We start from the raw sequence: 27,885 nt of genomic DNA on the forward strand, positions 1-27,885 counted from the left end.
CGTTGACGCGCGGAGCTCAGGCTCCGGCTTCTCCGGTGCGCCCCGCGTGCCCAATTTCGGTTCTCCGGCCACTTTGCTGATTTTTCTGGAAGGAGGGCATCGGAAGGGAAGAAGCGAAGGTCGGCCGTGTGGAGAAAGAGCGCGGGGGGGGGTGGGGAGTAACGGGGGTATAGGATAAGGTGTTCGTTTTTGTTTTTTTGCGGGGCTGTCAGAAAAGGTTAAAATAACCGGCAGGGGCCGGGCAGAGAAGAGAAGGTGGGGGAACGGCTGAACTCGAAGCTTCAAAAGCGCTTGGGCAATTCCACGCGAGAGTGTCCGGCGTGGAAAGGGGGTCGGGTGCTGCTGGTGGAGGGAAAAAGAAGACACCCCTCCACCTCGTCCCCCGCGCATCCAACGGCAGTGGCGAGTTGGCTTTCCCCGACTTCTCTCGCCCGGCGCTCGGCTATGGAGAATGGCGCTCGGGAGTTTTACGCCAGTGACCCGGGCTGAGTGGATTAACGGGGCCGGCCGCTTGCGCAAGCCGCAGTACCCGAAGCCTTAAAGCCTACGACTCCTGACCCATTTTTGTAGAGAGAGAGAGAGAAGAAAAAAAAAACAAACAAACACCAAGAAAAAGCAATTCCGTTCGCCCGGAGGAAGGGGGGCCCTTTGGACTTCCTTCCTTGCATGAAATGCACCAGCTAGAGATCTGGGGCCGGATGGTGTAGTTAGTTAAGTAGACCCCCTTGCTTTAGGACAGCCATGCCCACCTTAAAGGTTGGGAGCCCGGCTGGGATGGCACAGCTTTTGTGCCATGGGGACGGGTGGGAGAGTGGGGTGCTTTAGATTAGCATTTATGGGGTCAATGGCTCTACCTTGCCAACCCCATGCTGCTTGTTGGGCTGGTGACCAGCTGGTGGTGTCTGGAAAGCCTTGTGGCAAGAGAGCATCAGCCGGAGATCTTCCTCTCCCGTGGCACATCCATGCTTTGCTTCCTCTGGGGGAAATTCCAGCTTTTGTGAATGAATAAGAGAAAAGTATTGACTCTCTTCCCCCATTCTACATTCAAGGTCCTCTCTGGAAGAAAGGAAGGTGTCTTAGATACCTGCAGCATAAATTTGTAGTGGGTCTTCAGCTGGTCTCCTGGTTCTTTCTGCAGGTGCCAGAATAATGCTGTTTTTTTTCCCCCCAAAGCTCAGTGCCCTCTTGGTCAATCTCATAGCGCAAGCTCTGGAAATATGCATAGCTGGTACGAAAACAGTGTTGACAGTGTTATGGTGCCAGAGATGTCATAACTGAAGGGAGACTTTCACAGGGTTAATGCACTCAGGCTTTAAAAGTAGTAAACTCCAGGAGTCGACCGTGATGTTGCCCATGCCAGACTACATGTTAGGTTAAACAGTACTTGGCATTCAAATTAAATTACACAATTATACAAAGCATGCCATGGGTGGGGGGGGTGCAGTAGAATGAGTAACTAAGACAATAGAAATGGAATTCAGACTTGATATATTAAAGATGCCTCTCTGGGGATTGAAAAGCAATTTATAACTTGGCTTGGAAAATATTAAAGTAAACTCAATCCTTCTTCTTGCTTGCCAGTTTTGACTTACCGGTGTATAAGTGGTATAAACAGTAAAGAATGCATAACAAATGGATTTTTAAATATGATTTTGAGCAGAGCTATAAGATGGTAGCACTGAGGAAAACAACTTATGTGTACACACCCCCTATATTAAATATACTGCCTTTCTAAATTGCTAAAAAAAATCTATAGAAACTAAAATTTTATTTTTGCTAAGCTACAGTTGAATTGGGAAGAGATTCAGAGAACTGAAAATGATATTTTCTTTGATTAAAAAGATATAAATAAAACAACTGTTTTACTTCTGATATATTTAAATTGCCTTTTGTAAGCAAGGTAGCTGTTTTATTAAAACAAAAATTAATGAAAACTAATGCTGTTTAGTTATTTATAGTTAACCATTTGTAAATGATTGGGAAATGGAAAAAAATGTTTCTTTTTCAAAACTTTGGATTGAGAAAAAGACCAGAATGGAAGTATCAGTTCTGCAAAGCTTCTAATTGGTTCTAATTAGTTTAATAGGTTCACATAGGATTCATTAAATTACTTCTTTTTGTGACAACTAGCTTATTGTGATGGCTTTGTGAATCATAATAATGTTTTGGGTTCATTTTTCTTTAAATTTTAGTTAGAGCTGTCAATGAGCAGAATGTGTCATGTTTCTGTCACAAGTGAAACTGATAGCTGTGATACCTCAGTGAAGTGATGTTCTGATAGGATAGTAGAGATTCAGATGCAACCCAATAATGTCTTTAAAATGTGCTTCAGCGTTTTTTCCTATAAAAGTGACTGACTGCCAAGCAGCAGTGAAAGTGTACTTCAAGATAAGTATTTCTGTGCTCTTCACACTCTGATTTTCTAGAAGGGCCTTGCTTAATTGGTGCCCTCCAGATGTTGAGATGATACACTGCAGAGGTCCTAATCAGCCCTGCTAGTAGTTATGTCTTTGAAGAACTTCAGGTTACAAAATGTTAATATTGTAGAAGCTTGTTCCAGAATATGTTATTGCTTTCTGAAATTTAGAATGGTCGATGGACATCTAGCCTATTCCAGATGCTTTTGTCCACAGCTCCCTCAGTCCACCTAGTTGGCTCTGGAAGCTAGGGCTGACATCTGAAAAACTAGACTGAGTAAGAAGCATAGGACATTTTCATCTTTTCTTAATTGGGAAATGTTTTATGACTGTAGTGACTCAGTCAGATCAATGACTGCGTGAGGCAAGAATTTTTAGAAAATATACAGAGACGTTTATTTATTTTTTATGTGTTTAACAGCTCAAGAGTTTCTATAAATGCATTTTTAAATAACTTTGGTTATTATGAATTATGGAATTTGAGACCTTCAAAAACCCATATTATTTAGAAGTTATATACAGTATGCGTGAGCACATACAGACACAAGATCTCTCTCTCTCTCTCTGTGTGTGTGTGTGTGTGTGTGTGTGTGTGTGTGTGTGATGTGTTAGATGCTGATTACGTGTGAAAGTTGACAGCAGGATGTGTGCAGCTCATAAATAAATGTCCTCCCACTCAAATCAAGTCTTATTCCAAGGGTTCTGCTTCTATGAATTTGCAGAAAGTTTTAAACTTTTATTTGTTTGAAATTATTGCATCAAGGGATTTCCTTACAGTTTGTTTTTAAAGACAAAATTTCAGGCATATTGCCAGTCTACAACTATACAAGATAGTCCTTGATTTACAACACTTCATTTAGAAATGAACTGTTTAGAAAAAAATGACCTATGACCATTTTTCAGTTACCACCTTTTCACAGTTACAACCTTTGCATCCCCATGATCATGTGATCAAAATTTGGATGCTTGGCAGATGATTCATATTGATGACCTTTGCCGTCTAACAAGCAAAATCAACAACCGACTTACTAACTTATCAACTTCAGTGATTCACTTAACAAATGAAACAAGTAAGGTCTTACAATGGATCAAAACTCATTTAACAAATGTCTCACTTAACAACAGAAATTTTGAATATTCTAGTCGTAAGTTGAGGACTACTAAATAGAAGCTTCTAGTAATGGATTTTTTTAAAAAGGAACTGAGGTTATATGCTTCTCTCGCACACACACATCCCTCCCCTGGGAATATAGCTACATATTCTAGATATGAATATAATAAATTTCAGAAGTCATAGTGTCAGCTTTGGAAGCCATATTAGCCCCAGATGCTTCCCCGCTGCCAGCTTCTTGTGCTTGGGAAAGTGGGAGGGGGATTTAGAGGAGTGACTGTAGTTAGACATAATAGCATTCTTCTCTTCGGTCAAGGTCATAGTGGTCATGCATCTAGAGGAGGAGTGGTTGCAGGGATGGCTCTAGTTGGGACAGATGGTGATTTGGCCATGTGACGTGATGGGTGCAGGGTAGGGGTGGGTTCTACTTACCTTTATTACCGGTTCGCAGTGCATGCGCACTCGCTTCTGCGCATGCGCAGTTCACCTATGATGATGTCTGGGTCGGTGGGCGGAGCCTCCCGCCGGTTTTACCACCAGTTCTTGCGAACGGGTCTGAACCGGGGGCAACCCACCACTGGTGCAGAGGCTGGATTTGGGGTTTTGATTTACTGAGGGAAAACCAGAATTCTCTGTCAGGGCGCTGATTAATCCCATTCTGTTTTTGGGATAATCGCACCTTGATTACGAGGGGTGGATCGAGACCTTTTCCTTGCAAGTATACTTTAAGAAAACAAAACCCAAAGATATATTCTAAGAAAACTCATTTATTTGTTATAAAGAAAATAAAACAACTAACTGATCTAATTAGTTACATTTTGAAAAAGTTCGTGCCGGCTATTTCTCAGCCGGACCTTTCTGGCAAGAGAACAAAGGAAAGAGTGAAGTCGAAGAAAAGAATTCGAAGAAAAGAATGTAATATCAGTTACTGATAACAAAAGTTGGCAAACTACAGAAAGTCTGACAGTCCAGAAATAATGAGCTCTGCTGGTAAATAAAAAAACGCAGTGACATTCTCAGCTTTTCCCAGATGTGCCAGTTTACCTTCTCTAATAAATGGAACTTTGAGAAATGCCTGCCTTGGAGTTTTACTTGGAGTTGGGGACTTTCTGGAACGCTGAGACTTAGTACTTCTGGAACAAATACTCAAGTACTGTATGGGTAAAATGGAGCTGGTATAAAAGTTATAGAGAACCGGTTTGCTGCAGTGGTTAAGGCACAGTCTAGAAGTCAGGAGACCATGAGTTTTAGTCCTGCCTTAGGCATGAAGCCAGATGATTGATCTTGGCCCACTCACTTGCCTAGGAGGGTGGCCAGAGCAAACCACTTCTAAAAAACCTTGCCAAGAAATCTACTGAGATTAGCCCAAGCAGTTGCTGGGAGTCAACAGTGACTTGAAGGAAATAAATAATAAAACAAGTAATTACACAAACCCAGACATACATTTTTTCTGTGTTTTTATATTTGTCTATATCTGCTGTTCCTCTATTTGTTTTCTGTCCTTTTGCTGATCAGTGTTTTTGTCAACACATGTTTTTAGATCTAGATCTCCTGTAGCTTGCTGTAGCTATTTTATGCCTCAAGCATTCACCCTATGCATTTATTAAAATTATTTATTTGTTGTCAGATGTGTGTTTAGTTGTACCCAGAGGCATCCATAACTAGTGGCTTCAAAATGGGGGATGCATATATAATGATATCAAGCACACAAATGCTGCAATTATAGTTTTGGGTCATGACGTCAGATGCAGATACATAAGATATGGCATTGATATGATGCAAATGCAAATGCCATTCATACAAATGCCTTCATTTGTTCCCCTTGCAAACTCCCATCGGTTTGTACTAGCCTCTCATTTTCCAAAATCATTAGACTTGCTCACCTTAACACCGGTAGAAGGGAGGAATTGGAACCATTTATTTAAAAACATAATCCTATGTTCTTGTTTTCTGGATTCTAGGTTAAAGTGAACATGCCTCCATCAAAAATAAGTGGTGGCAACTTAATTAATGACTGACTATTGACTATAAGTCATCTTGGAAAACATTTGTGCCCCAACATAGTGGAATTCAGAAACAAGAATAAGAGAGTGGGATTCTAGAAGGAAATCTGTCTTGTTTTTTAATATATATTTGTGACAGACTCTCTGCTGTCCATCTTTTGCCATTTTGTTGCCTATCCATCAAACTGGAAGCTGGTTGTAGTCTTTGTTTCTATCCATCAAGCCTCATATATTTGAACAAGATGAAGAAATCCAGAACTATACGTATTTCAGTTAGGTATCTATAATGATATTTCTGGGAGTAAAAAGAGAATCTTGGAAACAGAACAATGTTTCTTAACTTCAGAAACTTTAAGATATGTGGGCTTCAGCTCCAGAATGCCCCATTCAGTGTTTGGGGAATTCTGGGAATTGAAATCGATACATCTTAAAGTTGCCAAGATTGAGAAACACTGATTTAGAAGATTTTTTTCACCTTCATTTATTTTGCCAGAGTACTTTGAATTATTTGAAACATTTCTTCCCAGGTTTCTTGGTTTATAAATTGAGCTGTCCTTTTTGAGAAAAACTGCCTATAGACTTGCCTTCAACCTATTGCTTATTTAGGTCTTCTCTTCATTCTTTTCCAAGATTCTTCACAATTCCTCACTCTTTGAATAATTGGATTTAAGCTAGTTTATCAGTAGTATCAATTCAGAGGTGGGTTTCAGCAGGTTCTGACCAGTTCTGGGGAATTGGTAGCCGAAGTTTTGAGTAGTTCGGAGAACTGGTTGGAAAAACTCTGACTGGCCCCGCTTCCCAAGTCCCAGCTGATCGGGAGGAAATGGGGATTTTGCAGTAACCTTCCCCTGGATTGGGGAGGAAATGAAGATTTTACAGTATCCTTCCCCAGGAGTGGGCTGGAAATGGAAATGTTACAGTATCCTTCCCCTGGAGTGGGATGGGAATGGAGATTTTACAGTATCCTTCCCCTGCCATGCCCCCCAAGCCATGGCCCCCAAGCCATGCCACACCCACAAAGCCCATCAAGCCACACCCACAGAACTGGTGGTAAAAAAAATTGAAACCCACCACTGTATCAATTCCAAGACAGAGCTTTGAAATATCCAATTTACATTGTGATGGCATCCATTAATTCCTGGCTTTTATCTAATTTTTCATTCCCCAAGGAAACTTTCTTCTTATCTCATGTCTGTTATATTTATTAAGGATTTTTTCTTTGATGAGGATTAAGAAGAATCTGTTTTCTGTTCAGTTACTAATTCTTGCAAGGATTCTTAATAGTTTTTGCTGACAGATAATCACAACTGTTTTAATGATACAAGTTCAGTGTGTACCACAACTCTCCTGGCTAAGACTTGAGACTGTATGTCAGATCAATCTGATACATACATTATTATTATTTTTTTCTCCATGATGCTTTTATTATCATGAATAAGAATTAAATCAATGGGTAAATGTATGGTTATTGATACATATACATATATACATATACATATACATCAGTGTGGGTTTCCCCCGGTTTGGACTATTCTATAGAACCGGTAGTAAAACCAGCGGGAGGCTCCTCCCCCCGCCCCCCCGTCCCCGACGTCATCAGAACTCTTCTGCGCATGCGCAGAAGAGCACAGCCCCGTTGCGAACTGGTAGTAAAGGTAAGTAGAACCCACCCTGATATACAGATACAGATACAGATACAGATACAGATAATTGGACATCTTCTAGTCTTAAAGATAGGGAAACAAGTTACATATTTTTGTTAACAAAATTGACAGTTTTATAATTACTGTAAATTAATTTTCAGAAATATTTATTTTGCAGATAAAGACCTAGAATGCAGAACTGGGTAATTTTTTGATGACTGAAAGCCACATTTAACAATTCTGGATGGTGGAGGGCAAGATCTGACATAAAGTAAATTGGGGTCCCTAATCCAGTGGTTGAAACAGGATTTTCACTGTTTTCCTACACTTTTATTTTTATATTTTTGAGCCTCTTGTTTTCAAAATATGTCTTGGAATATATTGTCTAGAATGCTTTTACTGTTTTCTGTCTCAGAATGTTGGGAAATTGAGTCACAGTGTTTGGTGCACCTAATCAAGGGGCCAGGGATATCTACCAGGGGTGAAATCCAGCAGGTTCTGACAGGTTCTGGAGAACCAGTAGCGGAAATTTTGAGCAGTTCGGAGAACCAGCAAATACCACCTCTGGCTGATCACAGAGTGGGGTGGGAATGGAAATTTTGCAATATCCTTCCCCTGCCACACCCACCAAGCCACACCACGCCCACCAAGCCATGCCCACAGAACTGGTAGTAAAAAAAAATTGGATTTCATCACTGATATGGTCACAAAAGGCAAGATGGAAGCTGCAATGGTGTGATTGAAATTTTGCTTGTTTTTTTTAATCTGTAGAGGTTTAATCATACCTTTGTGGTTCCCATTTTTACTTTTTTGAAGTGTAGATACATCAATAAAGGGGGTTCAGTAAACTGCCAAGCAAGGACTGGAGATTACTTGTCTATGGAGGAACCTGGAAAATAGCTGCAGGCTAAGACATCATTCTGGATAAACATCTTAAAAAATTAAATATCTATTTTAGATATAGGAATGACTATACAAATTTTACTTGGTTCTCTCTACCCCCCACCCCAGTCAAGAAAATCAGTGCCCAAACTGTATCAGCAGTTTCAGACAGAGGCTCATGTAAATGAAAACATCACCATTAAATAAAGATTCTTATAACAGCCATGAGTAATGATTAGAAATGCTTATGTCTGGCATATATATTTAGAAGAGGAAATAAAGTGTTACAAGAATTCAGAATTTAGCATTATAATCTCTATTGATTCTAATATTAAAAAGTAAATTCTATACATCTGAAGTGATATTGCTTGCATCAGCCTTTATCAGCCTTCTAAACTGCTGCCTCTCAGCATGTTCAATATGCAAGATTTTTAATCATTCCCTAGGAAGCTGCCAGGGAAGAGTAAAATGCTATTAATGTTCTTGGCACTCTCTGAGCTTGGTTGTTTCTTGCAGATGTTTCATTACCCGATTAGGTAACATCACTAATACTCGATGATAAAACACTGATAATGTGAAGCATCTGCAGCTCAGGACTCCACAGTTCAACCCTGAACTACAGATATTCCCTTCTATTTGAATGCCTATATTGTTAGGTAATTACCAAATTATATATCTTTTAAATTAAATTATTACTGCCCTGTATTTTTTATCCATGTGTTTTCAGATGCATATAAGATTCTCTTGAGTTTCTGTATAAAGATATAGGTCTCAAGCGGAAGGATTTCTAAAGAGTAATTCCTTAAAAAAACTATTTTAGTTCTTTTTTGGGGAGAAATTACCTAATTGGACATGTTCTAATTCTAAATCTTTTCTTAAGCATGACTTTGTCTAAAAGTTAATATTTTAAAATTAACTTTTAGACTTTGATTTTAGTTAATGCACTTGTGCAGAAATGGATCTTATGACAAATTTTGTGAAGACAAATCTGAAAAGAGATAAGCGGTAAATAAATTTTAAAAAGCAAGAAGATGGCTATGACAGAGAGTAGTACTAATGTTAAGACTTCATGAGCCAGTCTGCAAAACATTCCGACTGTGCTACAAGGTAGCAAAGAGGCATAGAAAACTCAAACTTTATCCTGCCAATTAGTGAATGTCCAGAAAGCTGTAGCTTGGATCAAATAGCCGCAGCTAATCTAATTGCAGCACATCAAAATAAAAAAATAGACAATACTTTAGTTCTGAAATGATGGAGATAGAAAATGGAATCCAGTTGCTGGGTTATTATATATATTCAGAAATGGTTACTTAAGCATACTTTTAAAAAACTGCTTTTCCAAGTGTTCCAAAGAAGTTAATTTACTTATTTTGGTGTCAAATGTACATCCTGACTTTTCTATAAGAGCTTAGATCACTGTACGCAACATTCCCTCCTCCAATTTGTCCTGTTCAGCAGAATTGGGACATCGGTCGGAACCCTGACACCCACCCACCCTGTGAGTTAGGTAGACAGAATAAGCGTGAATGCATCAGTCATATACAATTACTGGCTGAAAGGAGATACAGGTACTTCTTGACATACAACAGTTCATTCAGTGACTCTTCAAAGTTACAACAGCACTGTAACTTAAAAGTGAGTTATGACCGTTTTTCGTGCTTACAACCTTTTCAGCATCCCCATGATCACATGATCAAAATTTGAGGGATCACCCTTTGTAACCTTCCCAGCTGTCTTCCAACAAGCAAAGTCAATGGGGGAAGCCAGGTTCTCTTAACAACTGCATGATTCACTTAACAATGGCAGTGATTTATTTTAAAAAAGGCAAAAAAAAAGGTTGTAAAATGAGGCAGAAGTCACTTAACAACTGCCTTGTTTCGCTCAGTTATGGTTGTAAATTGAGGACTACTTGTATTGAATCTGTGTCCCTCCAGTGTTAGTCCAATTGGTTAATCTGTAAGAAGGAAATTGGGAGCAAAAATGTTTTATTATTAAACATAGTAATATTAAACATAGTAATACATAGTAATGCTTTTAACTAAAGTATGGATCTCTATACGCAGTGTACTGTACCTCTCCCTGATCTAAGAGCTGCGGTGGCGCAGGGGTTAGAGTGCAGTACTACAGGCTACTTCTGCTGACTGCCAGCTGACTGCAATTTGGCAGTTCGAATCTCCCCAGGCTCAAGGTTGACTCAGTCTTCCATCTTTCCGAGATTGGTAAAATGAGGACCCAGATTGTTGGGGGCAATAGGCTGACTGTAAACCACTAGAGAGGGCTATAAAAGCACTGTGAAGCCGTATATAAGTCTAAGTGCTATTGCTATTGCTATCTCTCAATATCAATCGGTTTAGAGAACACAGTAAACATATTTCTGGCTCTCTACTAGCCAATTTGAAACAGTTATCACTGCATATTTTGCCCCAGTAAGCTGGTGGGTAGATTGCTTTCTACTGATGTGAGTTGTTGCCTTATTCTGCCTCTTGGATTCAAAGCATCGATATATATATTTTCCTCTTTCTTTCTTTCCCATTCCATACACATCATCAACATCCTGTTCCTTTATCTTTGCACAGGCATTTCAAACTATTTCTGTCTTATCACTTTTTAATCATGAGTAGAGATACAGGGGAAGCACCTGGCTGCAAAAATTGCCATTATGCTATCATTTCATCATCACAACTTTTATGTGTCTTTTAAGTGTAAATGATGATCAATGTCTTTGAAGCCAGGAACTGCTCAGATTTTTTTTTCCAAATTAAATACAGTATATGGGTAGACAACACTAAAATGTATGGTATTTGAACTTTTGTCATTTTTCAAGATGTTAAAGACTTACTGACTAGCTAAGTATATATTTGTTAAACAAATGTATATACAGTAGCTGGGGCAGAGGAAAAAAAAAGATTTTTCCCCCTTAAGTAAATGATCTCTGTCATTTTCTATTCCTATAACTTTTAAAAAGTACCTTTTTGGAAGGGGTTTTAAAAAAATCTGTCTTCATATTACATTTATGTCTGCTTGGGGTCTGCTTTATTATAAAACCAAATTTATCCCTATAGGTAATGCCTGCAGTTATAAATCTTTCATGGACAAAAAAGTGCTGACATTTGCAATGATATGAACTAGAGTTTTATAGTTTGAAGCCATACCATGCAGGATTCAAACACATATTGTTCTGTTTTATATTGTTAATGACTCTGGGGAATCCTATAGGACAGTACAGTATAGGACAGACAGTACAATATAAGACACTATAGGAAAGACAATCCTATAGGCTAACCTTTTTGCCGTCACATGCCAAAAGCGGGGGAAGTGTGGGGGTGGGTTGCAGGCACACGTGCCTGCACCCATAATTCAATACCCCCCGTACCCTGGCCCCCCCGTGCATGCGCACGCAGCCCCCCTGTGCTCCTCCCACTTTTGGCACGTGACAGCAAAAAGGTTACCGGTGGGCCCGGTAGGCTCGTTTTTTGCCCTCCCCAGGCTTTCCTGGAGCCAAGGGAGGGTGCAAATGGCCTCCCCCCACCCTGGAGGCCCTCCGGAGGCTGTTTCCCAACTTCCGGTGGGCTCGGAAGGTCTGAAAATCAGCTGGCCGGCATATGCATGCACACTGGTACTGAGCTAAGGCAATGCTTGCGTGCCCTCAGATATGGCTCTGCGTGCCACCTGTGGCACCCGTGCCATAGGTTTGCCATCACGGCTATAGGATATGACGATATATGGATGTACTTGTGCTCATGTTCTTTGAGTCAGTTTTTGATTCCTGATGACTAACTGCCCGAACAAGCCGCTGCAGTTTTTTTTGGCAGGGTTGTTTTGGGAGTGGTTAGCCATTGCCTGTTTCCTAGGTCTGAGAGAAACTGACTTTGTCCCTAAGGTTGAACTAGAACTCACAGTCTTTTTGCTTAACACATTGCTTAATGCATTGTAAGCCGCCCTGAGTCTCCGGAGAAGGGCGGCATATAAATCATATTAAAAAAACAAAAACAAAAAAAGTCAGTGTCTCACTTTCCGGCCTTGTGCCTTAACCACTGCATCAAATTGGTTCTGATATGGTGATATACAAGTGAACAAATGAACATCTTTTTCCCCAAAGGTGCTTCCCCCACCCCCCCGCAAGAGGCAACTGGACTTTCTGGTTTTTCTTTGAAGACGTTTCGCTTCTCATCCAAGAAGCTTCTTCAGCTCTGACTGGGTGGTGGAAAATGGAATCCAGTCAGAGATGAAAAAGCTTCTTGGATGAGAAGCGAAACGTCTTCAAAGAAAAACCAGAAAGTCCAGTTGCCTCTTGAAAAAAAAGCACCTTTGAGACAACCATGACCTGGATGACTGAGAATCTCCATAGACATTGAAAACCTTTTACTTCTTTCTTCCATAAGTATTCTTCCAGTTGGCATCAGGGGTGGGTTCTACTTGCCTTTACTACTGGTTTGTAGCGGGACCCTGCACGCATGCTTACTTCGCTCGCGCAGAAGCGTTTTGATGACATTGGGGTTGGTGGGCGGAGCCTCCCGCCGGTTTTACTACCGGTTCTATAGAACTGGTGTGAACTGGGCAACCCATCACTGGTTGACATGTATAGAACACTGAAGCTTCTGACAACATTTTAATTTAAAGTGGAAGGTACACCTCCCGGTGAGAGAGAAATAAAAAATATGGAAGACCTAAAGAAGAGGTCAAGAAAACCAAGAGTGTCTAAATGTGTCTCTCAGGATAACAGGGAAATAGAAATAGATCTTCATTGTAGTAAATATACAAGGTCTGCCGAAATATAACTTGCTGTGACATAGGAGAAAATACTGAATGTAATCCTCAAATAAACTGGCCCCATTAATGATGCAAATAAGAGAAGAAAGAATTAGCTGATCAACATTTTTGAATATCCTTCACCCCAAATATACATTATTAAATCAGGGAACAGAAATGGGTATTTTTCGAAACCAACAAGAAATAGGATTGTGAATACATTCTGTATCTTTAACATTATGAAAGAAATGTTAATTTCTTCTGAATAGGGTCTGTTATTTGTGCACCACACTTTGGTAATAGATCTTAATGTGCAGATGTTGTCATTACAAATTTAATTCACCCACTTGCCTCTCCTTATAACTGAATCCCAAGTGCATTGTGCATTAATTTCAGAGGAAATGGCAAGATCTGTACTGTTGACATGAACACATTCCCAGATGGTTGATATATGAACGATTGAAGTGGCTGCAATAATTACTGGAAAGATCAGTTTAAGCTGTTTTTTAAATCCCTTATTGTAGAATCAAATGTATGGAGTGAGTCAACATAACCAGGGCAAAAAGGAAAAGCAATTATTGCATTCAATCTCACTGCTAATCCATATTTTATATATTTTTTTGAATGATTTTGTATTTATTTCATTTTAGACACCACTCAGCTCCAACTGACTCTGGGTGATTTGGCATATTTGCACATCTTCCTTTCTCCCTCTAGCATAATAACGAAATTAAATACTGGGATGCAGGCAAGGGCAAACCACTTCTGAAAAACTTTGCCAAGAGCCTTGGTGGTGCAGCGGACTAAGTGCTGTTATGTAGCACTTAGCTGCCAGTTGCTTGCAATTAGTGCGAGTTCAAATCTCACCAGGCTCAAGGTTGACTCAGCCTTCCATCCTTCCGAGGTAGGTAAATTGAGGACCCGGATTGTGGGAGCAATAAGCTGACTTCGTAAAAACACTGCTTATGGGGGGTCAAAAGCCCTAATAAGCAGGTATATACAAAAGAATGAAGGCTATTGCTATAAGTGCATTGTAAGCCACCCTGAGTCTTCGGAGGAGGGTGGCATATAAATTGAACTAATAAATAAATAAAAATAAATGTATGTATGTATGTATGTATGTATGTATGTATGTATGTCTGGGAACTAATTCAGAAATCTCCAGGAATCAAGGTAACAATACCCCTGGCTTGAAGGCATCATCATTGTCACCACCAGTGTATAGGTTACAATAAACTAATCAACACCTGAAAAAGAAGAAACAGTGCAGTTCTGGGTGCAGATATGGGACAACCCAAAGAAATACAACAAAATGTGTCAGCCCTGGAGACCATCTTTTCTTTTGGATCTTCAGGGCTGCCACACTTAGTCTGTGGGAAACTGGGAGGGGGGGTTGCATGGAGTTGGTAGAAGTATTTAGCCATAACAACCTTCTTTTCTCTGGGAGTCAAGGACGTTCAGCCTGCACCTGGAGTGGTATGACTGGGAGGCATCTCCAGTTTGGACGGTGGATTGATTGGACCATGTGGTGGAAATGTGGGTGCAGGGGAAGGGACTTTGACTTTCCTTCAGGTGGGGAAAACCCGGGAGCTTTCAGATTCGGGTTTCCCCAGATGTGCCAATATGACATCTCTAATAAAATAGAACTTTGAGGAACTGCTGGCCTTGGAATCTTCATTGTTTGGGGGTGTTACTTGGAAGCCTGACAAAATGCATCTTGGATACAGATAAAAAGAAGTTGAAAGAATTTATAATAACTAGAGAAATGGTGAAGAAAGGGGCAATATCAAGAATTGGTCAGTAGCAGGGGAAGATGAATTGCATCTGATTGGTCTCCACCTACTCATTGCCGCAGCATACTGCAAGGAGATGAAACTGAAAATAGGTTAACATCTGGCAAAACCTACCTGATAATGAGAGATCCAACAAAGGAGGCAGCAGCGGGCAGCTACAGGCCAATTCCCTGCTTACCAGGAACTTTCAAACTGCTAACTGGTGTTGTAGCTCATGCAATCCAACATCATCTAATTGAAAACAAGCCTATTTGGGTGGAAAGGAAACTGCCCAATCAGTAGAGGAACAATTAACAAGATGATTCTGGAAAACTGCAAGAGAAGAAAGACCAACTTGAATTTAGCTTGGATTGATAAGAAGGCATTTGATTCTGTGCCACGTGGTTGTATAATCAAGTCCCTAAAAATAACAGAAAAAACATGCTGAGTATCCTTCAAGCTGGCAACATCATGTACACTGAAATCAAGAAGATCAATAGGGAATACATCATAAAAGTGAAGAAGATCTAAAAGTTCTCAGTAGTGGACAACTTTGCTATCTCACCATTAAGATGTTATTTAAATAGTGACTCATTTGAATAAAGTAAAAAAAAAATCAGCTTTGTTTATCAGAATCCAGGTATTATGCACTTCATTCCAGATGACATATAAATATCTCCATAAGGATTTTGCAACTCAACCACTGGCAGCCACAGTTTTAAAGGCTTTTTTTTAGTGAAATAATTTTTTTTGCAGAGTTCCTAAGCAAGAAGCAAATCAATAAATCGTGGGGTTGCTATGGAAAATATTCTGTTCCTTCTCCTCTGCTAACCACTTGGAAACGTTCAGTCAGAAAAGAGGAAACATTCGTCAAATATCACAATCTGTTCCATTCATTTCAAAGGAGATTACCAAAGCAGAAGGTGTGTAGAAGATTACCAGAACTGTTGCTGGCATCAGACTATTGAATGAGAGGAAAATCAATCTTTGCAAATTCCATTTTATCTCATTGAGACAGACAGAGCTTGATAAAACAATGTGTTGTAGGGGTAACGTGGCAGAGATGTGTGCTGTCAGTGTACCAAGAATCTCCATCCTGTTCCATCTCTCGATAATGATTGGGTATCAAAACTGTCACTCAAATATGGTCACATTGGGAGTTCCTCCCAGTTCAATTTCTGGAGGAAGTACGGAACTAAAGGGAACCAGATGTGGGAGGTGAGGATGAAGAGATGAGTTTCAGGTTTTCTAACTCAGAATCTTAACTGTTAATAAACCCTCCATCTTCCAACTATCATTTGCTTGTTCTGACATTAATTCAGTGTTAATATGTTCATATATAGATATGTCATATATTTGTGCATAGATACATATTCACATATAAATACATTTTATAGTATAAATGGCTAAGAATAACTATATGACATATGTTCAGAGAATCACTAACAAAGTTAGCCTGAAATGTGATATTAAGGGCATTTGTTTTTCATCTATTTTTCATTGATAATTGCATTTTGTACAATTTTTATTGCATATATTTTTATTGCTTTAAGCTGTCTGAATAATATTTCCTGAAGCTAACATTTTAGCTGCCACCTGTGACAAACTGTTATTGTTGTGAGGATCTTTTTCCTTTCCTTCAAAATTAAAGTGTGATCCTTTTAACCCATAGATATCTCTAAAGTATCTCTCTCTTTTTTTTTTACTGCTGGCTTTTCTGATTTGAACATTATTTTGTTATTCATGTATGTGATGTGTGTGTGTGTGTGTGTGTAGTATGAGGAATAGCATAGTGACAATTAAGAGTTCAGGGAAGATATAGAATAGTACAGTCACAGTATAGAACAGGGTGTCAAACTGGCATAGTCACATGACACATCGTAACTTTTTTCCCCTTCACTAAACCGGGTGTGGGCGTGGCCAGCGCGTGACACATCTGACTCGTGGGCTGTGAATTTGACAGCCCTGGTATAGAATAACAAGTCTCAGACAAAATGAAGCAGACTAGCAGAAGGAAGAGTGAAATAATGTTGATGGATAATATATATTGTGAAAGAAATATAGTGGCAGTCCTGCAGTTTCCCCAAAGCCGCTATCAGAGCATTAGATCCAGGATCTAGGAACCTTCATTTGCTTTAAATTTATAGCTGAGTTTCTCATCAATTGCTTTTTAACATATGGAAGGAAATTGTACAATAAGTACAACCCAGCCTTCATTGCACTATATAACTTTAAGAAATATATTTGTTTTTCTTCTTCTGTAAATTCAGTAATGTCTTAAAACTCAGATCGATGCCAAGAACAATACAATGCTGAAGAACTGAATTAAATTATTTTTATTAAAGCCAAAGAGCAGTAGCTTAAAATAGCTCTAAAAATTGTTCCTGCAGAAAAAAAATAGGAAATCCATTAATAGAAGACTGACTTCAAAATATCAAAGCACGGCTTAGTTTAATACATGATCTTATTTATTTATCTAACTAAATTATATATAGATACAAAAAAAATTAATTCCTTTCCAAGGATTATTGTACAAGTTATACTGAAATTATTTGTGCTAAAAGTTTCAACTGAAATTTCATTTTATAGATTGAAACATTTCAGTATAACAGCATATTAAAACAAAACAAAAAAACAAAAAAACAAAAAAAACCATAATCTTCCTCACTCCTATGGTGAAATCTAGCATTTGTATCAGTACATTAATAGGAATAACTTCTAATACTAATAACTGACATATAGTAGTTTAAAATGAGAACAGTAAAAGGGTTGCACAGGGAATAGTGTTAACAGCCTGACACTGTTGAATAATACATGGAGTTCCACTAGTATTGACAACTGATATATACATTTAGGTTATTCTTAGGACTCCATATGTTTTGGTTCCTGACTTGAAATCTTGTGACTAACTCTGCACCTGAAGCAGCTGATGGCTCTTCTACAATGCTTGGACCTTGGATTTCATTTGAACATTCATTTGTTCCTGTTTTGGATTTGGAACTCTCTCAACACAAGCTTGCTGGAGGTTTGGGGACTTGATTTGTCCAGTGTGTGTGTGTGTGTGTGTGTGTGTGTGTGTGTGCATTTGCACTTATATCTATTTGCTTCAAAAACTTCTCAGTAAAGTTTGCAACCACCTCTTTGTGTTTTTGTGGCTATATGGCCAGAGACAGGGCAGATAATGAAATTTTCAGAAATTGCTTTGAAGTCCTGAATCTCTTCGATAAAAAAAACAACCCAGAAGAATTGTGGAATGAACTTAAAGAAGTTGTTAAAGGTGAACATCACTGTGAAAGATGAAGAAATAGATGAAAACAAATTGGATGTCAAACAAACCGTGAGGATTGCCCAGAAGAGAAGAGAATCCAAAGCCAAGAAACATCTCAGGAAGGAACTTAAAAAGACTTTCAGAAAGCTATTAGAACAGACAAGACACAATATTACACATCATCTACAAAAGCACTGAAGATAGAATCAAACCTGGAAAAACAATGAGAACCTTCCAAAAAGATCTCTGAATTCAGGAGTTTCAAACTTTGAAATCATATGTTAAAAGAATGCCTCTGGACAGGTAATAGCTGATTCAGAGAAGATCAAACAAAGATGAAAGGAGTATGTTGAAATAATGAACAGTAGAAATGTTAACATCCAAGATATCTTAGAAGATATTACCAAACCTTTTAGTACTAGAAGATAAAGTTAGATCAGCACTCTGGTCAGTATCAAGTTAGAGGACTATAAGAATTAATAGAATATATGGCAAGCAAAGGAAGAAATACAGGTTGTAGCCAAACTGTGCCAGCAAATCTGGAGAACTTACTAGAACAGATTGGAAAAGATCAATCAATATTCTGATACCAAAAATGGAGTCTTAACAAAGTATACAATCTATTGTACAATAGATTTCAAACTGAGCAAAATAAGGCTTAATACTATCCAACAAAGATTATAGCCCTACATGGAAAAATGGCCAGGTGTTCAAGCTGGATTTTAAAAAGGCTGAAAAACACCAGGCATTATTTCTGATGCAGGCTGGAAAATTCAGAAAGCCAAAGAATATTAAAATTCTGTAGTTATGTGCTTTATTGATTATAAAAAGGCCTATGACTGTGTTGATCATGTCAAACTGAGGAATGTGCTTATGAAAATGGGAATCCCAGAACATCTCATTATCACAAGAAATCTATAAACAGCTCAAAAAGCCATAGTACAACACAGAACATGACAAAACAGATTGGTTCCATCTTAGCAAAATAGTGTTATAAGGCTACATATTTTCTCCTTATTTATTCATTCTGTGTGCTGAATTTATATTAAGATAAGATAGATTTGAAGAAACTGAATATGGCTTTAAATCAGAGGAAGAAGCATCAACAACCTGCTAATGATACTACAGGTAGGGCTCATTTAGCAACCTAATTTGCTGTTAGGACAGTGATGAAAAAGTAACTTGATAACTAATGCTCCCATTTACAATCTTCAGAAATCTGTAATGAAAGGAAAGCTGAAGTAAGATCATAAGCATAGCTTTGGCTTCACTTTAAAACTAAGTTACCAGTCCCAGTTGTGGTCACTAAATGAAGACTGCCTGTACTGTAATAGCTAAAAATGTAAAGGATCTGCAAGTTCTAGTAATAAAAGTTAAGGAGCACAGTCTAGGATTAAACATAAAGTAATAACAACATTTGCAACAACCAACCTTAAAATTGACAGTGAAGATACTAAAGTGGTAGATCTCTTCTGCCTTTTAGGACCAACCATCAATAGTAGAGTAAACAGTCAAGAAATACTGACAAATTAGCAGGCATGAAAGTCTTGGAAAAAATATTTAGATGACATGATGTGTCCATATTTACAAAGATCAGAATTGTGCAGGCAATACTGTCCTCTTTGACACACTATAGAAGCGAAAATTTGATCTTGTAGAAGCAGAATAGAAAGAGTATTGACATTTTTGAAATTTGAAAACTCCTGAAAATAGTATGAACAGCTAAGGAACCAAATTAATCGATCATTGCACAGATCGATTGAGTGTTCTCACTCAAGGCACAAATTGCCAGGCTCAAATTATCCAACTATGGACACATTAGGCAAAGATCTGGAGAAGGCTGTGAAAGGTGGAAAGGAAGGAGAAGAATAAAACACTGGAAGAACTGAAGAATCAGGTTGGGAACAGATCATCATGGAGAAAATGTATATGGCTGTTAAGAGTTGATGTTGACTTGATAGCACATCAATCAATATTCTGAAGAAGTTACTAATTATTGTTGCTTTTGTTATTACTATATTATTGGAGTCTTACACTTCAGACTTAAAGGGCCAAGAACCACACGTAATTACATTCCAATGTATCAAGCATGACTTTTCATCAACTGCTGTTCTCTTTAAAAAAAAAATCTGGATAACATAGTTCTAGATTCAGACTCCCTTTGTATAAATTATGTGCTATCCTCTTGACCAGTGATATTTACAACTACCCCTTCACATTCCTTTTTGCATCTGGCCTGGAAGCCACTGGCTAGCTTTGGGCAGTATGAATTAATTGCTGAATTAATGATGATTTTGCTGATCTCCAATAGCATGAAAATATAAGTAAAAGTTTTTATGAACTATTTACTGTTCCTTAAATGGAAATTGTCCAACTGAGGTTAGTCCTATGTTCACAAAATTAGCTCTTAAGAGTGTTTTTAGCTGAAATTTTTAATTTTAATACGACACATTGCATCAGACACCTTTTGTCCATGTGGGTGGAACAGCTACGTGCAGCTTTAATGTTCTGTTTCTTTAACCTGGAAGCATGTAGTATTCATCAGCAACATGAGCCTATTAGCAAGTTTCAGTGTCGAAAGCTTCAGTCATAAAAAATAATGAGTATAATTCATTCACTCCATGTGCAGTTTTGCATCTATTCATAACCTCTTTGTTGAGGACAAAAAAAAATATGCTTCAGTTCATTACAATTTTTAGAGTTCAAAAGTAATTTCATTGATAAGGTCTGTGTTACCGTCATAATGTGTCTACCTACACATGTATGAGTCACCATTTCTTTTCATTATTCTAACTCTTTAAAAAAAAGAACAAGCTGTCTGGAATTTTTTTTTCCTTACCTCATTTGCTCTCTATTCTTAACATCAGGATACTTTACCTCCTTTTCATCTAAGATTTGCTCTGACATTCAAAGCCAGGTAATGCTGCTGTTGTATTAAGCTTGGCTTACAGGTAGTCCTTGCTTAACGACCATTTGTTGAATGACGGTTTGGAGTTATGACAGCACTGAACAAATGTAGTAAGGCTGGTTCTCAAAGTTATGGCTGTTGCAGCACCCCCTCATGATTGCACGGCTGTTGCAACACCCCTCATGGTCCCTCTCCCCAGGATCAAAATTTGGGTGCTTGCCAGTCCACCCACATTTAGGACAGCTAGGTGGACTTCAACTCCCTTCATCCTCCAAGTTCCCCCAATTCTGCCCTTTTTGGACACCCCCATTGCCCAACACTCTACTCTGCATTCTCGCCATCTGCCCTGTGTCTGATCCAATACAATGGCCTTTCGGCTTTGATTTCCCAAGTATAATCTGGACAGCGCTCAACTGGATTTGAACCAACCATGGCAGGTGCCAATATTGGAAATATAAATGTGGGCTGGTTGATAGGTGACTGTAGGAACGTGCCAGAAACTTTACATGATATTGCGACGGAATCCTCCATCAGAAGTTTCCCTGGATCCCTGCATGAAACATCTCAAGGGCACTGCTGCCCAATGGCTAAATGATCTAGATATCCGGCCTTATGTTTAGCCACCTCCGGTAACTGCTCATGCATAATTTAATTGCATTCATAATTTTATTCATCACTTCTGCTGTGTATTTTTAAAATGGTTCACTGCACTGGAATTTTATATTTTAATACATATTTTATACACTGTGTTTGTAAATATTCTGCATTCTGTTATGCCATATGAAATAATTATAATAATAAAGCACTCTGCAGTCCCACTTGGGAGGCCTTCAGGAAGGTCACATATGGTCAACAGCTTCCTTGTGAAGGGCCAGGCCTGGTGCACAATAGCAGCAGTCGGAGGAAGAAGATGGTCAGCTGAGGGCATCAGGGACTGGCAGAGGTGACAGAGTGCAAGGCAGTGGGAATGCAGGGCAATAGAGGGCAAGGTAGGTGGCAGAGTGTAGGATGGCCAAAATGGCAGAGGTGGGAGCAAACCATCAAGTGGGAGGAAGTTGAAGTACAGGTGAATGCAGCACAGGAGGGTGACCTCCTTGTCTAACAATGACATGATCCTAATCATCACAACCAGGACTACTAACAAACTGTCATTGCTAAATTGTGTGCAGCCACAGCATATTTCATCTAATGACTACATTACTTAGCAACAGAAATTCTGGACCCAGTTAGGGTCATTAAGGAAGGACTGCATGTATTTGTAACTATTTTTGCCAGCTCTTAAATCAGCTAGCTTCAGTATTAATTTGTTCTACTATTCCTGAAAACCTATAATTCAAACTTCATTAACAATAAAATATTAGCAATTAAGGCTTACAAACGCTTAATTTAACAGAACACTTAATTTTTGAAGAAGGGGAATGGTGTTGCTGATCTTAATGACCGACTTCATTCTGTTGCAGGTGCCTATAGAGCAGCTAATGACACATGGAACACTCTATTGCTAATTCATTTCAAAGGTGTCACCAGGGCAGAACATTTACCAGTCAGCAAAATAATCTGGAGAACACCAAAGAGAACCAGGATGGGTTACAGTAGCATATTTTAAAATAAAGGTAGTCTTCAATTTATAACCATTCATTTACCGACCTTTAGAAATTACAGCAGCATTCAAAAGAGTGATTTATGACCAGTCGTCACCAAAACCAGTGTGATCAAAATTCAGGTACTTGGCAACTGGGATATAGGAACGATGTTTGCAGCTTCCCAGGGTCAAAAAAAGTTAATGAGGAAACAGGATTCCTCAACAAACTCATCATTCATTAACAGCAGTGATTCCTTTCTTGACTCTATCCCCTCTGCCATTCCTTCTCCTACATCTACCTACCTTCTCCAACTCCATCACTAGTTTTCTTTGTTCGGCTAAGTAAACAAGCTAAGGCTTCTACTAAAACTTAATGTGTACAACTGTTTATGATTTTATTTCAGGTTTTATTTCCCTTTCTCTAATACTGGAGTTTTAAGTTACCTTGTGCTTCAGAGGACTAGGTTTCAAATCACCAGTGAGATTAAAACTAGAAGAACGAGATTGCAAATTAGAAAGTATCTTGCACAGTGATTAGGGAAAGTACAGTGGGCATTTTGTAATAATGTCAAAATAAATTTCCATGGTAATATATTGAAATTTTGTTTATTTAGTTCATTTAAATTTATCTTTTGCAGATAGAAAAGTTGCCAACATTTTATAAATCGTTCTCTCTTGCACAAAAAAAAGTCATACGGAGCCTATAAATTTGTTGCATAAATAGGAAATTAAGAACTGTCATTTGATAATTATAGGCCTATGACTAACAGTAATAAGGTATGACCTGCTATTTTAATTGCAGGTGTGTGGTCGTTATCAATATGTGTTGAATTATTTGACTTCCTTTTTGCTAGGTTCTAACTAGAATATTTTGAAAATCAATATGACATTTTCAACAGATAAAATCTGTTAAAGGACATTATTAAAATACGAATGCTAACTTTTCACAAAAATAAATATATTATTTTATATATTTGTGATGGGAAATAGACCAGAAAATCATGTGGTAGGTGACTAATTTTGGGAAAAAAATGCATATCAACTAAAAAAATAGTTCACGCCTGATTTTATACAACATTTTGTGTTCCTTTTTAGCAACTGTTGTCTATAACAAGTTATAGATAGGTGAACATATGGTTTCAGATTTAGAAAAAAAAAGGAAGTAAAAAATGGCACATGAACCACATATTATCTATAGATGATTCTACAGATGGAAAGCTCATTCAGACTCTCTAGAATTATACATATCCCCCAAATCCCTACAAAACTTTACTGCCAAACTGTAATATGCTAGAAGGAAGAAGAGTACTAAATATGTTAGGAATAATCCTACTAGCTGCATGTAATTTAATTTAATATGTAGACATAAGGTCATTATGGTATTGTTTTTTTTGGCTCCACCAAATTTTTGCAGTGAAATTCTTAGTCCAAAAGAGTTTCAACTCTATCTATATAGAAAGGAGCAGCTTAGCATTTGAAAATTGTACAGAAAGGTATTTCTTTAAATCACTTTTTCAAATTCAGTAACTTCAAAGATGTACAAGTTTTTAACTTATTTAATTACCAGCCAGCATGTCTAATAGTTATGCCACCTAGAACACTATAAGTCCATTCAACCTAAAAGTATTTAATTGGAAAAGTATAATTTTAGATTCCGATTGTTCCCTGCTTAAAAATGACTAAAGGATGTGAGATCAAAGTACTGCATTGAATTAACTCAGTTGGAAAGATTTGTTGTCTCCCTGTGTTAGAGATTTAATACCAAAAAATGTGAAAGCAGTTAACTTATTTATTAACAAACCAAGCCTAGCTTAATGTTAAATTGGAGGCAAGGAAGCAAAGCATAGCTATAACATATTAATAAAAATAATTTATTAAACTTGCATTAGTCTTTGAACTTACAAATACTGAGACAAATTTCAGAGAAATAGTCTTATCTGATGGTGAAGTCTATCATAATTAAAATCTGCACAATTATATCTGATAATGCCAGCTACATCCATTCAAGAGCCTGACACATCTAGTAATAATGAATTTCTTTCATTCTGATTTGATCACTACAAAACATTTTACAGAGGAGTGTCCTAAGGCTTCAGTGCATGCAAATTGTAGCTAGTATGTTAATTGGTACATAATACAGGTAGTCCTCAACCACAATTGAGGCCAAAATTTTTGTTGCTAAATGAGACATTTGTTAAGTGAATTTTGGCTCATTTTATGGCCTTTCTTGTCACAGTTGTTAAGTGAATCACTGCACTTGTTCAGTTAGTAACATAGTTGTTAAGTGAATGTGGCTTTTCCATTGACTTTGCTTATCAGAAGGTGATCACATGACCTTGGAACACTGCAACCCTTCATAAATATGGGTCAGCTGCCAATAAATTAGATCACGTGACCATGAGGATGCTGCAACGGTCATAAGTATGAAAAGGTCATAAATCCCTTTTTTTCAGTACTGCTGTAACTTCAAAAAGTCACTAAATGAATTGTTATAAGTCGAGGACTATCTGTTCTATGGTAGAAATATATTAATTTGTACTGTAGGACAGTGGTGGGATTCAATTTTTTTTACTACTGATTCTTTGATCGTGGCTCGGTGGCCGTGGCATAGCTTGGTGGCCGTGGCTTGGTGAGCGTGGCAGGGGAAAGATACTATAAAATCTCCATTCCCTCCCCACTCCAGGGGAAGGTTTGTGCAAAATCCCCATTTCCTCCTGATCAGCTGGGACTCGGGAGGCAGAGAATAGATGGGGATGGGGCCAGTCAGAGATGGTATTTACTGGTTCTCTGAACTACTCAAAATTTCTGCTACTGGTTCTCCAGAACTGGTCAGAACCTGCTGAATACCACCTCTGCGATAGGACCTGCACTGGCTGACAGGCGTTTCCCAAGCAGAATTTAAATCTTAGTTTTAAAGTTTAAAGCTCCAAATGTCACTTTTTTTCTGATTTGGGCTAAGCAATAAATCACAGACCTTCACACTTAGCTCATCTCGTTCACTTCACTTGGCAGAAATCTCACCGTCTCGTCTTGTCTTCCTTGGCATCTTTATTTCAGACAAGGAAAGCCATCCAGAACAGTTCATTGCTCACTGCGAGTGCAAAGACGGTTATACTTTCCAGGATGTAAACTCGCCTTTCCCCTTTCCCCCACTTTTTGTGAATCGGATTGTAAGATCCTCTGATCTTCTCTTTGTTAAAAACGTGCGTCTTCATCAATCAGTATAAATCTTCAGAAACAAAGAGAAGAAAATGGCAACCCCTAATGGTTACAAACAAGAGATGCGGTGGCTTGGTGGCTAAAATGCTGAGCTTGTAGATCAGAAAGGTCGGCAGTTCGGCGGTTCGAATCCCTAGCGCCGCATAATGGAGTGAGCTCCTGTTACTTGTACCAGCTTCTGCCAACCTAGCAGTTTGAAAGCATGTAAAAATGCAAGGAGAAAAATAGGGACCACCTTGGTGGGAAGGTAACAATGTTCTGTGCACCTTTGGTGTTTAGTCATGCTGGCCACATGCCCATGGAATTGTCATTAGACAGTGCTGGCTCTTCGGCTTAGAAACGGAGATGAGCACCGCCCCCTAGAGTTGGGAACGACTAGCACGTATGTGCAAGTGGAACCTTTACCTTTACTTTTAATGGTTACAGATTTCAGAAGGTTTAGATACAGAGCTGTCCTTAACAAAAAAAAAAAAAAGCATTGATTTGGGAAAGGAAGGAGGAATAATTTCTACCTCTTTTGTCAACAAATTCCTTCAGACAGGATGTTTCATTTATTTATTAAATTTATATCTGCCAATTCCACCAATAAGGCGATGATAACTGAGACTACTCATAGAGTCAGAGGAAAACAGCTCTAAGCATTATAAAACAAAGGAAAGTTGGAACTCAAAAGAGAGGGCCAAGCAGTCCATTACAGATAAGAGGTAAAAATATTTCCTCTTCAAATACTGCTGTAAGTGGCTTTTCATTACACCTTGGTAAGTTCTCGGATTTGTGAATTTGCCCAATTGGTTCCAGCCTTGCTTGTCAGTAACTTTGGACTTAACATGGGATAGTGACTTCTTCAACCCTTATTTTGAATAATGTGGAACTAGCTAATTGAACAACAGTTATTTATGCTAGAAGTGTATAGATGTTGAGTTCAGCAGGTAAAGCTTTTTTTTCTTTTTAAACTCACTATCTGAAATCCATTTGTTGGGCATTTGGAAGAGAGGTTTTTTGTTGTTATTGTTTGTTTCTAAGTTATGGATCCACATTCAAGATGCCACTTTTCCTGCTTTCAGGAAAGAAACCATAGGTTGGCTTAGTGTGAGATGCGAATTTAGCCAGACATCATAAATAGTTGCCACTGATTAAGGATGTGCAGAATGTTTTGAGCTTTAAATATTCTGAGTTTAGAATGGCTTGCATTTCAATAGTTTTTTTCCTCCCCGACCCTGAAAGTCAGGACAAAACATATTAAACTATTTCCAAGCTTGAAACAAAATATGTCTGTTTTGAACATTGTAAGAATCCTAAATCCTGTGATTGGCTTGTTGTTTTTTAGTTCTGATTGGCTGATAGGCTGATTTGCGTGTTGGTTCCTTTGGCAGGTTGACATTGACATTAATAGCTGCTAAGGGCTTTTTGTTGCAGGCTGTTTGCAAAATGCAGTGCATTGCTGTTCTGTATATAGGCTGGGCTTTTTTTGTGTGTGGAGGGGGGGAAGGCAGAGTTGTAGTCAGCCAAATATCATAACATAAAATTATATTAGAAGAAAGTCACTTTATAGTGGATAACCATGGAAAAAATATTTTTAGTAGTTATTTATGGGCTTTATTGAAGTAAAATAATTTGGTTATTGCTGTTATTCTTTGTGGATTTGCTGCAACTTGCTGACATAAAAACATGATTAATCATTTCATTCTTTCTTGTGGGTATATTATTATTTCCATTTTTTAAAAATGTTTTCCTTGGGCGACATGTTTGTTCAGTAGTCAGGAATACTCAGCATTGATGATCATTTTATTTATTTATGTGGTACTAGGACAAAAAAAATGAAGGGAAACACTTGTTTTGAGGTCCCATGGTTTTGTTTGGTATAGCAGGCTTCAAAAGTGTGTGTGTGTGTATGTGTGTGTGTGTGTGTGTTGGAACATGATATGTATTAATTGGGATAGGTAGAAGAAAAGGCTCCATACTGTTGATCTAGGCAGTAAGATTTACTTGTATTTTTGAAATAGTATTAAAATGATTAAATTGTAGTAGAATATGCAAAGGATGGAAAAACTGTCTAATCTGGTATCAGATTATCTTCTATGTTGCCATTAGGACAAAAAATAATAAGACATTTTATCATCAATGCCGTAGCAATGATTACTCAAAGGCATATGTAAGAAATGCTAGAAGGCAAAATGACTTTTATTTAACATAGCAAATCAAATTTTATATTGTGTTATAGATCTTCAAGGTATTTTGCAACTAAAAAACTCTACAGCTACAATTTCATACTGTGCTCAGCTAAGTTGCAGCATCCAGATGACTTTGGCTAATCTTCAAACCTTTTATTAT

At 38.2% G+C, this 27,885-nt stretch overlaps 1 protein-coding gene across 3 annotated transcripts in view; it reads left to right on the forward strand.

The window, feature by feature from the left end:
- The window catches only part of OXR1 (oxidation resistance 1), a 225,029-nt gene that overhangs the window by 646 nt on the left and 196,498 nt on the right, over positions 1–27,885 (forward strand). The gene's annotated exons all lie outside the window — the stretch shown is intronic.

This window comes from Pantherophis guttatus, chromosome 3 (genome assembly GCF_059756535.1).
Source record: "Pantherophis guttatus breed Tessera chromosome 3, ASM5975653v1, whole genome shotgun sequence".
Taxonomy (NCBI): Eukaryota; Metazoa; Chordata; class Lepidosauria; order Squamata; family Colubridae; genus Pantherophis; species Pantherophis guttatus.